The 12,242-nt window shown below is 42.1% G+C and overlaps 1 protein-coding gene and 1 pseudogene across 2 annotated transcripts in view; one reads left to right on the top strand and one right to left on the bottom strand.

Annotated features, from left to right (window-relative positions):
* The window catches only part of LOC308609219 (sex comb on midleg-like protein 2), a 142,793-nt gene extending 141,414 nt beyond the window's left edge, over nucleotides 1-1,379 (bottom strand). Inside the window, exon 1 of the mRNA XM_081222842.1 lies at nucleotides 1,268-1,379. The gene's annotated coding sequence lies outside the window, so the exon portion shown is untranslated. The remainder of the gene's footprint in view (nucleotides 1-1,267) is intronic.
* Nucleotides 1,380-11,206: 9,827 nt separating this feature from the next.
* On the top strand, nucleotides 11,207-11,736 carry LOC308608625 (peptidyl-prolyl cis-trans isomerase A-like; annotated as a pseudogene). The gene has a single exon. The product of its transcript is annotated as a peptidyl-prolyl cis-trans isomerase A-like (transcript).
* The last annotated feature ends 506 nt before the right edge of the window (nucleotides 11,737-12,242 follow it).

Here is a 12,242-nt window from a genome sequence, read left to right as displayed (position 1 = left end):
AACCAGTGCGCCACCAGGGAAGCCCGGTCTATGCTTTTTGAATGCACAGCTCCTTCTCCATCCCCAACAACCACACCCCAGTCCCTATTTCTTCACTCGAGACCAGGCCTATTCCTTTCTTCACTCAACAAATATTTACAAATATACTTTCACTATATTCAATGCACTGAATTAGGTACAATGGGAGATATAATAAGGTGAACCAAAGAATCCCTGCCTCAGGAACATGCAGACCAGTGGAGGAGATGACATACATACAGCAGAAATAATTACAAGGGAGAAAGTAATGTGTCAAGTCTTGGACACACCTATAAAATCAACACTGATCCAGATCCCAGGATGAATGTGACCTAAGGCAGGAAGCATTTAACAGTCTCCAGCCACCTGCAAGGCTGGACATAGGCATTCAGCTGCCTTTTCGCATTATTTGGTTCTGACTTTGTCACTGCACCCTAGGTCCTGTTCTGGAAACTTGCTTAACATCTCAGTCCCCTACCAGGGGCTCCACACCTTATCATTAAATTCTACCTTGGCCTCCGCCCCTCGTTTTTGGTTCTAGTAACTTTTACAGTATGATATCTTGTCATTAGCCTGGGGTCCATGCAAGAACTGGGGAACTGCCCCTAACCTGCAGCTACTAGATGGGATATAGAGAAAGGTGGGATCAAAATCAGAATCAGGGTCCAGTCAGGAAACGGAAACCACACCAAGGATTTGAACAGGCAAAACTGAATATAAACAATTGTTAACTTGGCAAAGGGTGATTAACTACTGAATAATAGAGAACTGAAAGGTGTAACAGAAATAACACTGCGGGGATTCCCTAGTGGCACAGTGGTTAAGAATCTGCCTGCCAATGCAGGGGACACGGGTTCGAGCCCTGGTCCAGGAAGATCCCACATGCTGCAGAACAACTAAGCCCGTGCACCGTAACTACTGAGCCTGAGCTCTAGAGCCTGTGAGCCACAGCTGCTGAAGACTGCGCACCTAAATCCCGTGCTCCGCAACGAGAGAAGCCACCGCAATGCGAAGCTCGTGCACTGCAACGACGAGTAGCCCCCACTCGCCGCAGTTAGAGAAAGCCCGCGCACAGCAACGAAGACCCAACGCCGCCAAAAATAATTAAATAAATTTAAAAAAAGAAAGAAAGAAATAACACTGTGGAAAGAGGCTGCCACTTCCAGGGCTGAGGGAAAAGTAAACAAAGAAGGAACTTAGAAATTCAAGGAGATCCACCCCCCTCCACTCCCACTCCCCCAGATCAGACCTCTAGGTGATAGTGCGACTGCTGTGCGACTGCTGCAGGAACACATCATCCACCGCCAGCCAGAGGGAGGAAGAAACCCACTGGAGGCCGCTAGGCAGAACTGTAAGAGCAGCCCCCTGCCGAGAGAACGCCACAGCGACCACGTGCTCACAGCAGTGGGAAGAAACAAATAAGCAAACCGGAAGCAGAAAAGTCCTCTGGAGCCCCCTATTGGCAGAGCCTAACATGGAGCCAGCTGCCAAAGGAGAAAACAGGGTTTGCAGAGACCAGCTCCCGTACTATTGTACAAAGTAGGAAAAAGAAGGTTGGGTTTGGAGCCAAGAATCAATAAATTAGTAACTGAAACACTGGTATTCATCTAAACTTAGATGTGGGAATAAGGGAAGTTAGACAAGAAACAGGATAAGCTTGAAATCGCAAGTAGGAATCTTTGGCCACCAATCAAAGCCTGACAAAACTCCATTAACCTCATTGGCAAGCAGGGAAATGTAAATTAAAGTCACAGTGGGATACCACTACAAACCCACCAGGTTGGCAAAAATGTCAATTTGCAGTCTTTTAAAAGAATGCCAATTATACATCAATAAAAAGGTGTTTTAAAAAAAAAGACTGACATTATCAGGTTTTGAGAATAAAGTGAAGCATAGGAGCTCTCATACACCCGCTGGTGGGAGTATAAATTAGTACAAATGCTTTAGAGAACAGATTGGCATTATCTAATAAAGTGGAAGATAAACATAGCCTATGGCCCAGCAGTTCTACTTCTATGTATATACCCCAGAAGAACTTGTGCATGCACATCATAAACAAATAAACTTTTAAGAATGTTCATGGGGGTTTCCCTGGTGGCACAGTGGTTGAGAGTCCGCCTGCCAATGCAGGGGACGCGGGTTCGTGCCCCCGTCTGGGAGGATCCCACATGCCGCGGGGCGGCTGGGCCCGTGAGCCATGGCCGCTGAGCCTGCGCGTCTGGAGCCTGTGCTCCGCAACGGGAGAGGCCACAGCAGTGAGAGGCCCGCGTACCGCAAAAAAAAAAAAAAAGAATGTTCATGGCAACATGATTTGTAATAGCCCCAAAATGAAAACCCAAGTCCATCTATAGTAAAATAGGAATATATATTGTGGTATAATCATTCAATGGAATACATACTCAATAGCAATGAAAATACACAGCTACACACTGTGATGTGGATGAAGCCTCAAAAACATAATGTTAAAAAAAAGAAGTGGGACTTCGCTGGTGGTCCAGTGGTTAAGACTCCGTGCTTTCAATGCAGGGGGCCCGGGTTCGATCCCTGGTCAGGGAACTAGATCATACATGCCACAACTAAGAGTTCGCATGCCGCCACTAAAGATCCCACATGCCACAACTAAAACCCGGCACAGCCAAATAAATAAATAAATATTTTTTAAAAATAAAAGAAGAGAGAGCGAAAGACAACCCAAATGGTATGATTCCATTCAGACAATACTCAATCCAGGATGCATACCTAGGGGTAAAACAAAACAAAGAAACTTGAAAAACAAGGACATGATTATCAGGAGTTAGGAGTTACTTCTGGGGAGGTTGGGGGTCATGGTCAAGTAGGCTGCATGTGGAGAACGTCTGTCAGGTTCTATTTTATTGACATGGGTGACAGTTACCCTGTATTTGGTTTTGGGTTTAAAATAAATGTGTTTGTCATACATTTTATATGTATGCTATATTTCATAATTTTAAAAGAGAAAGCACAAAAAAGCAAGAAACATTGTCTATAATCCACCACTTGGGAATAAAAATAGTTTATTTTTTAATGGATTTCCTTCCTGTTCTTTTTCTCTTTTCCTGGGCATAAATACCCTTTTTTTGCTTCGTGTGTTTTTACAAAATTGAAATTATACTTCAAAACTTACAAAATCGATGGGGCTTCCCTGGTGGCACAGTGGTTGAGAGTCCGCCTGCCGATGCAGGGGACGCGGGTTCGTGCCCCGGTCCGGGAAGATCCCACGTGCCGCGGAGCGGCTGGGCCGGTGAGCCATGGCCGCTGGGCCTGCGCGTCCGGAGCCTGTGCTCCGCAACGGGAGGGGCCACAGCAGTGAGAGGCCCGCGTACCGCAAAAAAAAAAAAAAAAAAAAAAAAAAAAAACTTACAAAATCGAGATCAAAACTGTTTTTTTGTCTTTATTAATATTTTGGCCTAATCTTATTGGAGTTCTTTGAAAGACCAATATCCTATAGTGGTAGAGGCAGAAGACATTGTGTAGGAGGTTGTGTGGGTGATGGGCAAGGTACTAGAGAAGGCAGTTTACTTTGATTTTTTAAGAAGCTTAGAATACCTAATGTCTTTTAGAATGAGTGCAACCAACACGTCATGTGTATTTGGGTTAAATAGGACTTTGTATGCAGACCTAACCATTGACCCAACAATATGCTGAAACCTGGTACATTTGGAGAACAGTGAAAAGTTAATTGAGAGTGAGGCACTGGATATGCACTTTGTCTGAAGTGGTAGATGGAGCCAGATTGTGAAGGGTTTTCTAATGTTAATGATATTGGATTTGGATTAATCCTATAGGTAACAGGTAGCCAGGAGAGCATTTTTTTTTCTTTTTAAAAAATTTAAATACATTTTTAATTTTAGTATAGTTTCAGATTTCCATAAAAGTTGTGAAGATAGTACAGAAAGTTCTCATATACCGCATACGCAGTTTTCCCTATTGTTAACAACTTACTTTGGTAAGGTACATTTGTCACAACTAATGAACCAATACTGATGCATTATTATTATAAACTACAACCCATGGTTGATTCAGATTTCCTTAGTTTTTACTTAATGTCCTTTTTCTGTTCCAAAATCCCATCCAGGAGACCATATCCTTAGGCTCCTCTTCTCTGTGACAGTTTCTCAGACTTCTTGTGGTTTTGATGACCTTGACAGTTTTGAGGAGGACTGGTCAGGTATTTTGTAGAATGTCCCTCCACTGGAATTTGTCTTGTGCTTTTCTCATGATTAGATAGGGTTATGCATTTCTGTCAAGAAGACCACAGAGGTAAAATGTCATTATTATCACATTATATTAAGGGAACATACTATCAACATGGCTTATCACTGGTGTTGTTGACCTTGATCACCTGGCTGAATAGTGTTTGCCAGGTTTCTCCACTATAAAGTTATTCCTCTCACCCCTGATCCCCCACAATTTCCATACTATACTCTTTGGAGAGAAGTAATTTAGTGCAGCCTGCTCTCAGGAGGGCTGTGTGTGTGTGTGTGTATCAAGCTCCACCTTCTTGAGGGTGGAGTATCTATATAAATTGTTTGCAATTCTTCTGCATGGGAGATTTGTCTCTTCTTCAGGGAAGAATTTTAAGCAAAGAAATTTTACTGTCAGATTTGGTTTGGGGAGGGAAAATTTAACAGCAGTGTGAAGAAGGGGGTAGAGTAGGGAAAGGCAGGGGACCAAATGATCAGATATGACACTCTTGGGACAGACTAGGCCAGAGACAGGGAAGTGGCCCTGGGAATAGAGAAGAGGGTCCTACAGGATTTGTGGAGGGGGTGGGAGGGAGGAGACAAAATGCCAGAAGTGGAGAGAATAATAAGTCCATGTTCAGTTTGAGATGTCAAGGAAGAAGTATCAAGTAGCTTGAGAAAATTCTTAGTGAAGATCTTGGATCACAGATGGAGTTAAAATGTTGGCAGTTGTAAGCTGGCACCTAGAAGGTGAAGCCGTAGGAAGAGCTGGGATCATCCAAGGAGAACACATATTTGAAGAAGAAAAGAGGAACAAAGGAAGAAATTCTGGGAACACCAATTATGTGGAACAATATATGCCAAGTTCCAAATCAATAGATGAATAATTTTGGAACATTCATGCATTTGCTTGCACCAGTTCAAGAAATGGCTAATAATCAAGAACATATTTTGGTACTGCTTTCTCTCTTTATGTAATTCAGAAAACTTTTCATGTGGATGTTATAAAGAGACATAGTTCATCCAAAAATGTATGAAGCATGCCAGTGTAATTTTTGTATGTAGAGTACCAGTAAAAAAAAAAAATCAAGATTTGTGGGTTCTTTTTCAGATTAAAACAAATACTATTGCTCAGAGCAGGAATTAAAGAAAATACAAAGTTAGAGATTTAAGAGTAGACTCTGCTTTTTTAAACTTTTTTTTTTTTTTTTTTTTTTTGCAGTACGTGGGCCTCTCACTGTTGTGGCCTCTCCCGTTGCAGAGCACAGGCTCCGGACACACAGGCCCCGCAGCCACGGCTCACGGGCCCAGCCGCTCCGCGGCATGTGGGATCTTCCCGGACTGGGGCACGAACCTGTGTCCCCTCCATCGGCAGGCAGACTCTCAACCACTGTGCCACCAGGGAAGACCTAAACTATTCTTTTAATAAATTTTAAATTGTGCAATATTTAAGACATTCAAGAATGATGAATTAGAAGTGGTAAGAATGATCATTTTTGTCTTTTTCCCTATTTAAAGGAAAGTTTTCAAAGTTTCACATTAAAATGCTATTTGCCTTGCATGTTTTTGTAGTTTAACTCAACTAATCTCTGGAGAATAGAAGATATTGTAGAAAAAGTGTCATATCATGGAAAAAAACATTAGACTAGTTGTCAGAAAACCCAGGATCCATTTCTGATTCTCTTACTAATTGGGCAGTCATACAGCACTTGGCATTTCTGGGGCTCGGTTTCCTCATCGATAATAATGAGGTGGTGGGGATCCACCTACCCATCAAAAGAGAGTTGAAAGGCTGAAAAGAAACAGATGACACTACTTGAGAAAATATAAAACACTATAAAAACAAGACATTATTATTATTATTGAAAAAATTCTGAGAGCATATTAAGGAAAAGAATAAGGACTGGAATACCAAGAAGAGAAAGATAAGAAAGCCTCAACTTTTACTATTCCTTCATTCATTCCATTTATTGAGCACAACTACCGTGGAATATTGTTTGTTGCTGAGGAACTCTGAGTTTTGAAAGGCCGGTAAACAAGTAAACTGATACCTACAGAAGTAAAGGTCTACTATGAGAAAAGTGACTAATTCTGCCTGGGAAAATAAAAGTAGGCTTCTCAGAGGAGGTGACATTTGAACTGGATCTTGATAGATGAATTGGAGTTTTCAGGCGAGAAAATTTCGGAGAAGAGACAAAGAAGTCGCTATAGCCCCTATAAAGGACTGAGGGGAAAAATGTACAGATATATCATGGAGTTTTGTTAGGGTGGGCAAGGTGAGTTTGGGGATTTATGAGACACTCAGTGAACATGCAAATGACTTGTCTCATCAGTATGTAGATGAGTGGGGATTTTTTTAAGCTCCTTTTGTAAAAGGACTGAAGTCTAATCGGTTTCAAAATTCTGTACATGTGGCAGACTCCAGGCTGGAAGGCCTTCTGACAAAGGCTATTTGTAAAACTAATTTGTGTTGTATTTTTCACATTAAAAAAATCCTTATAATAGTTTAAATGATAAGGATTTCAATGAACAGTGAAAACGTTTACTAGTCACATCTTGATCAGATTAATGTCATGCTCTTTTTCTTTTCAAGTTATATTTCATTTTTCTAGTTAAAAAATATGCATTAGGCAAGCCATAGCAATCAAGCCACCCCTCCTTTCCTAGCTACAAAGTTAGCTTCACACAAAACTTTCACTCACACAAATACTTTCTTAATGGTCTGGGAGCAGTGAAAAACATTTTTCTTAAAGCAACCTAAAAGTTGCTGAAAAGTTAGACATTCTCCTCTATGCTCTTTTGCTGCTTAAATTCTAATAACGGTAAGAGTTTGCCCACCTGTCAGAATAAAAGCAAAGCTAACATTTGGTGACATTCAATTAAATACGAAAAGGCTGAGATAACTCAGTTTCCTAGTCTAAAGGAGGTACTTAATGGATGGTTAGAGAGCAATCAAAATTAACATAGAAAGACTCCTAAACTTAGACCCAAGATCAAAAAGAAATGAATACTATTAGAAATTCACCAGAATCTAGACCCCATGGAGTGGGTTGGCTGACAGAAAGTATCCCAGCATACACCAGCGTGGTGTGATTTAAGAAAGACTGATGCTAAGATTATAATCCTTTCTCAACCTAAAATATAAAGGAAAATTTCCAGTAAACTTGGGAACTATAATGTGTACAATGAGATTTTGTAATGACAAATGCAAGCAGAGAATGGACCTTGCGGATTCTTTAACAAAAGAAGAGGGTTAAATCTCAGAACTAGAATTTAATAATACCCAACTAGAGATAACACTTCACCAGATATCAAAATGTTCTCTATAACAAGGTACTGATGAAGAAACCAAATCAATGAAACAGAATAAGGAGTTTGGAAATAGACTCATATATGTGAAAAGTTAGCGTATAAGAAAGGTGGTATTTCAAAGGACAGCCTGGTCAGAAGTGTTGGAATGATTAGCTATCCATTGGGGGAAAAAAGGACTCCTACTCCACACGATAAACAAAAAGGAATTCCAGATGGATTGAGGGTGTAACTGTAAAAAACAATCTCTGAAAATATTAAAAGTATACATATGGGAACATGTTTGTAAACCTGATGCAGAGTTGTTCATCCTGAGGAAGAAAAAAGTTCACAAACCATCAAGGGAAATATTCATAATTTTGACTAAGTAATAATTAAACCTTCTGTCCCATTTTATTTTTTTATTTAAAAAAAAAATTTTTTTTTTTTGCAGTATGTGGGCCTCTCACTGTTGTGGCCTCTCCTGTTGCGGAGCACAGGCTCCGGACGCACAGGCTCAGCGGCCATGGCTCACGGGCCCAGCCACTCCGCGGCATGTGGAATCTTCCCAGACCGGGACACGAACCCGTGTCCCCTGCATCGGCAGGCGGACTCTCAACCACTGTGCCACCAGGGAAGCCCCCTTCTGTCCCATTTTAAAAGACACTAAAGGTTTAAAGACAGACCGTAGACTAGTAGAAAATATTTGTAACACAAATTACAGTCACATAATTAATTTCCATAATATATAAAGAACCAGAGTTTAAGAAAAAAGATTACCACTTATGCATAGATGACTTACACATTTTTATGCTCATTCCAGGCCTCTCTTGTGAGTGCCAGACATCTGTATTCACCTTCTACTTGACATCTCTTGCATGACTCAAAGGCTCTTCAAACTCATCAGGCCTTAAGCTGAATTTATGATCTTCCCACACATACCGGATCTTCTCCAACATTCTTTTTTCTCTGTGAAAATATCAATCTACTATTTTTATTTTTTCAATTGGAATTGAAAGAATCAGTTGATCCTACCAGTGCTCTGAGTATCAATTCTATCAATTGATTCCCAGAAATCAATCAACCAGAAAGCTACGAGTCAACCTTGGTGTCCCCCTCTCTGTCATCCATCATTTCCAGTCCTTCACTAAGCCTTGTCAATTGCACCTCCTTAACAGTTTTTAAGTCCATCCACTTCACTCTATCTCCAGCACTACCTCCCTCATCCAAGCCATCTGACCTTGGTTACTGCAATAGCTTCCTAGCTGGTCCCCCTATATCCACTCTGTCCTCCTAGATTCCTGTTCTTCTCAATGTAGTCTAAGTGATCTACTCAAAAGCAAATCTACTCTTACCACTCAGACTCTGGTCTTTAAATGCCACTCTCCATTAAAAGGAACCAGGACTCCATGGAGAAATGGCTGATTCCAGGTCAGCGGCATGAAATGCATGAGATAACCCTTTTCCTGCCGGGTAGCAAGGAAGCTATCAAAGACTAAGAAGTCCGTCAGAAGGAACCAGGAGAAAAAAAAAAAAGGAAACAGGAACCACCTTGAGTGGCCCCCATTGGCCTAAAAGGAGACAATTTGGGCATAAAAAATAATGATAGAATGGATTAAAACACATTGAGTGTATAAAAATCCATGAGTTTGAATTAATAATATGAAAAGAAAAAGAAAGCCAAAACAAACAAATAGACTTACTAGTTGCCATTGGAAGTAGCTCGGTCATCAACACCTTGCTTTGAAAACTGGTAATGAAGGGGAAAGGATTAGTCTTTATTAAGAATAATGATCCTGTTTTAGGGTTGCCAAATAGTCCTAATTGATGGAAAAAAGTTCCCCACAGAAGAACTACAGCTAATAAACACAAGAGGAATGACAGAATTATAAAATCACCACTTTTGACACGCCTAATGAAATAACTGATACAGATAATAATCATCAAGGGATGATAAAACCATTAAAGGAAAGGCGGCCGTGGAACTAGACAATATCAGGAGGCCAAAGTATCACGTCATTGATCACTCACTGTTTGTAAAGGACAAGCATCTTTACAATGGATGGATCAGACTGTCATCACCTGAACCCAGTGTTCAGTCTAAAAGGGGGATGACAGACATTTTATGCCTCTTGATGTGATCAAGATGAAGTACATAGAATTGCCTATGAAATGCTGTGTTCTCCAAACCATTGAGCCTTAATCCAATCGAGCCTTTAGATCTAACTTCTACTTTAGAGGAAATATGAGGGATAGAGGAACAAATTAAACACATAATGAGGAAGTAACCAGACTAATTCAGAGGGTTAAATATTCCATGAGACAACTCACCTGGTTTCCTCCAAAAGTCAAGGCATGAAACAAAAAGAGGGAGCGAAGACTATTGTAAAGTAAAAGAGGTTTAAAAGGCCTAATAGGGCTTCCCTGGTGGCACAGTGGTTAAGAATCCACCTGCCAGAGCAGGGGACACGGGTTTGAGCCCTGGTCTGGGAAGATCCCGCATGCTGTAGAGCAACTAAGCCCGTGTGCCACAACTACTGAGCCTGCGTTCTAGAGCCCGTGAGCCACAACTACTGAAGCCCACGTGCCACAATCACTGAAGCCCACATGCCTAGAGCCCATGCTCCACAACAAGAGAAGCCACCGCAATGAGAAGCGCACGCACCACAACGAAGAGTAGCCCCCACTCGCGGCAACCAGAGAAAAGCCCGCACGCAGCAACAAAGACCCAACGCAGCCAAAATAAATAAATAAAATAAAATAAATAAATTTTTAAAAATAATAAAAGGCCTAATGAACACAATGTGGGGACCTTATTTAGATCCTAATTCCAAAAAACCAACGGTAACAAAAGGCATTTTTTTTAGACTATTGGGGAATGTAGAGTAGGTATTAGATGATGTTAAGGAATTATTGTTAAGTTTATTAGATGTGACAATGGTATTGTGGTTACGTGAGAAACTGTGGGTTTTTTTGGAAAAATTCTTATATACAAATGATGGAGATGTATGACTTTGGCAAACAGTTTGACAGTTTCCTTTTATTTATTTATTTATTTTTGGCTGTGTTGGGTCTTCGTTGCTGCGCGCGGCCTTTCTCTAGTTGCGGCGAGCGGGGGCTACTCTTTGTTGCGGTGTGCAGACTTCTCACTGCGGTGGCTTCTCGTTGCGGAGCACGGGCTCAAGGTGTGTGGGCTCAGTAGCTGTGGCTCATGGGCTCTAGAGCACAGGCTCAGTAGTTGTGGCACACGGGCTTAGTGGCTCTGAGGCATGTGGGATCTTCCCGGACCAGGGCTTGAACCCATGTTCCCTGCATTGGCAGGCGGAGTCTTAACCACTGTGCCACCAGGGAGGTCCCGAGAAATTGTTCTTATTTATTAGATATGCACACTGGAGCTTTCAGAGGTAAAATGTCATAACGTATGGGATTTATTTTTAAATATTTCAATTTTAAAAAGAGAGAGAGGGCTTCCCTGGTGGTGCAGTGGTTGAGAGTCCGCCTGCCGATGCAGGGGACACGGGTTCGTGCCCCGGTCTGGGAAGATCCCACATGCCGCGGAGCGGCTAGGCCCGTGAGCCATGGCCGCTGAGCCTGCGCGTCCGGAGCCTGTGCTCCGCAACGGGAGAGGCCACAACAGTGAGAGGCCCGTATACTGCAAAAAAAAAAAAAAAAAAAAGAGAGAGAGAGACGCCTTGCAGACACTGCTGCCCCTGAGCCTCCTGCGCCGCCCACTCATGGTCAACCCCACCGTGTTCTTCAACATCACCATCAATGGCAAGCCCTTGGGCCACATCTCCTTGGAGCTGTTTGCAGACAAGTTTCCAAAGACAGAAGAGAACTTCCGTGCTCTGAGCACTGAGGAGAAAGGATTTGGTCATAAAGGTTCTTGTTTTCACAGAATAATTCCGGCATTTATGTGCCAGGGTGGTGGCTTCAGATGCCATAATGGCACTGGCAGCAAGTCCATCTATGGGGAGAAATTTGATGATGAGAATTTCCTCCTGAAGCATACGGGTCCTGGCATCTTGTCCATGGCAAATGCTGGCCCCAACACAAACGGTTCCCAGTTTTTCATCTGCACTGCCAAGACTGAGTGGTTGGATGGCAAACATGTGGTCTTTGGCAAGGTGAAGGAGCACATGAATATTGTGGAAGCCGTGGAGTGCTTTGGGTCCAGAAACTACAAGACCAGCAAGAAGATACCATTGCTGACTGTGGACAAATCTAATAAATTTGACTGTGTTTTATCTTAACCACCAGACCATTCCTTCTGTAGCTCAGGAGAGCACCCCTTCACCCCCATCTGCTCAAAATATCCTATAATCTTTGTGCTCTTGAAAAGGAGCAGGACCCTATGGTCCTTTCCACCCCCGCTCCATGTCCTCAGCCTGCCTTTTGTCTGTGAAAAACTTTAGCCAAAGAATAAGTTTCATCAGAGAAGTGAGAAAATGCAGAAACAAAGGAAAACAGTCAAAGGAGACCAAATAATAATAGTTTAGTCATTAAGCATAGTCAAGGACCTTTAGTTCCTCCTTAAGAGCTATAGATCATGTGCTGAGCCGTAGATACTGAGACCCCCACCAGGTGGAAGAAGTTACCTACATGATGAGCAGGCTGTAGCCATGACATAAGCTGCCACAATTCTTACTGGCCTCAGAGAAATGGAAACAAACCGATCCTGGAACTGAAGATTAACTGTACCTAAAACAATCGAGATGATGCTGGTCACACCAC

The sequence above is a fragment of the Mesoplodon bidens genome (assembly GCF_964165515.1).
Source record: "Mesoplodon bidens genome assembly, chromosome: X".
Taxonomy (NCBI): domain Eukaryota; kingdom Metazoa; phylum Chordata; class Mammalia; order Artiodactyla; family Ziphiidae; genus Mesoplodon; species Mesoplodon bidens.
The sequence above is the reverse complement of the archived record's forward strand: the minus strand, read 5'-3'. Positions and strand labels throughout refer to the sequence as shown.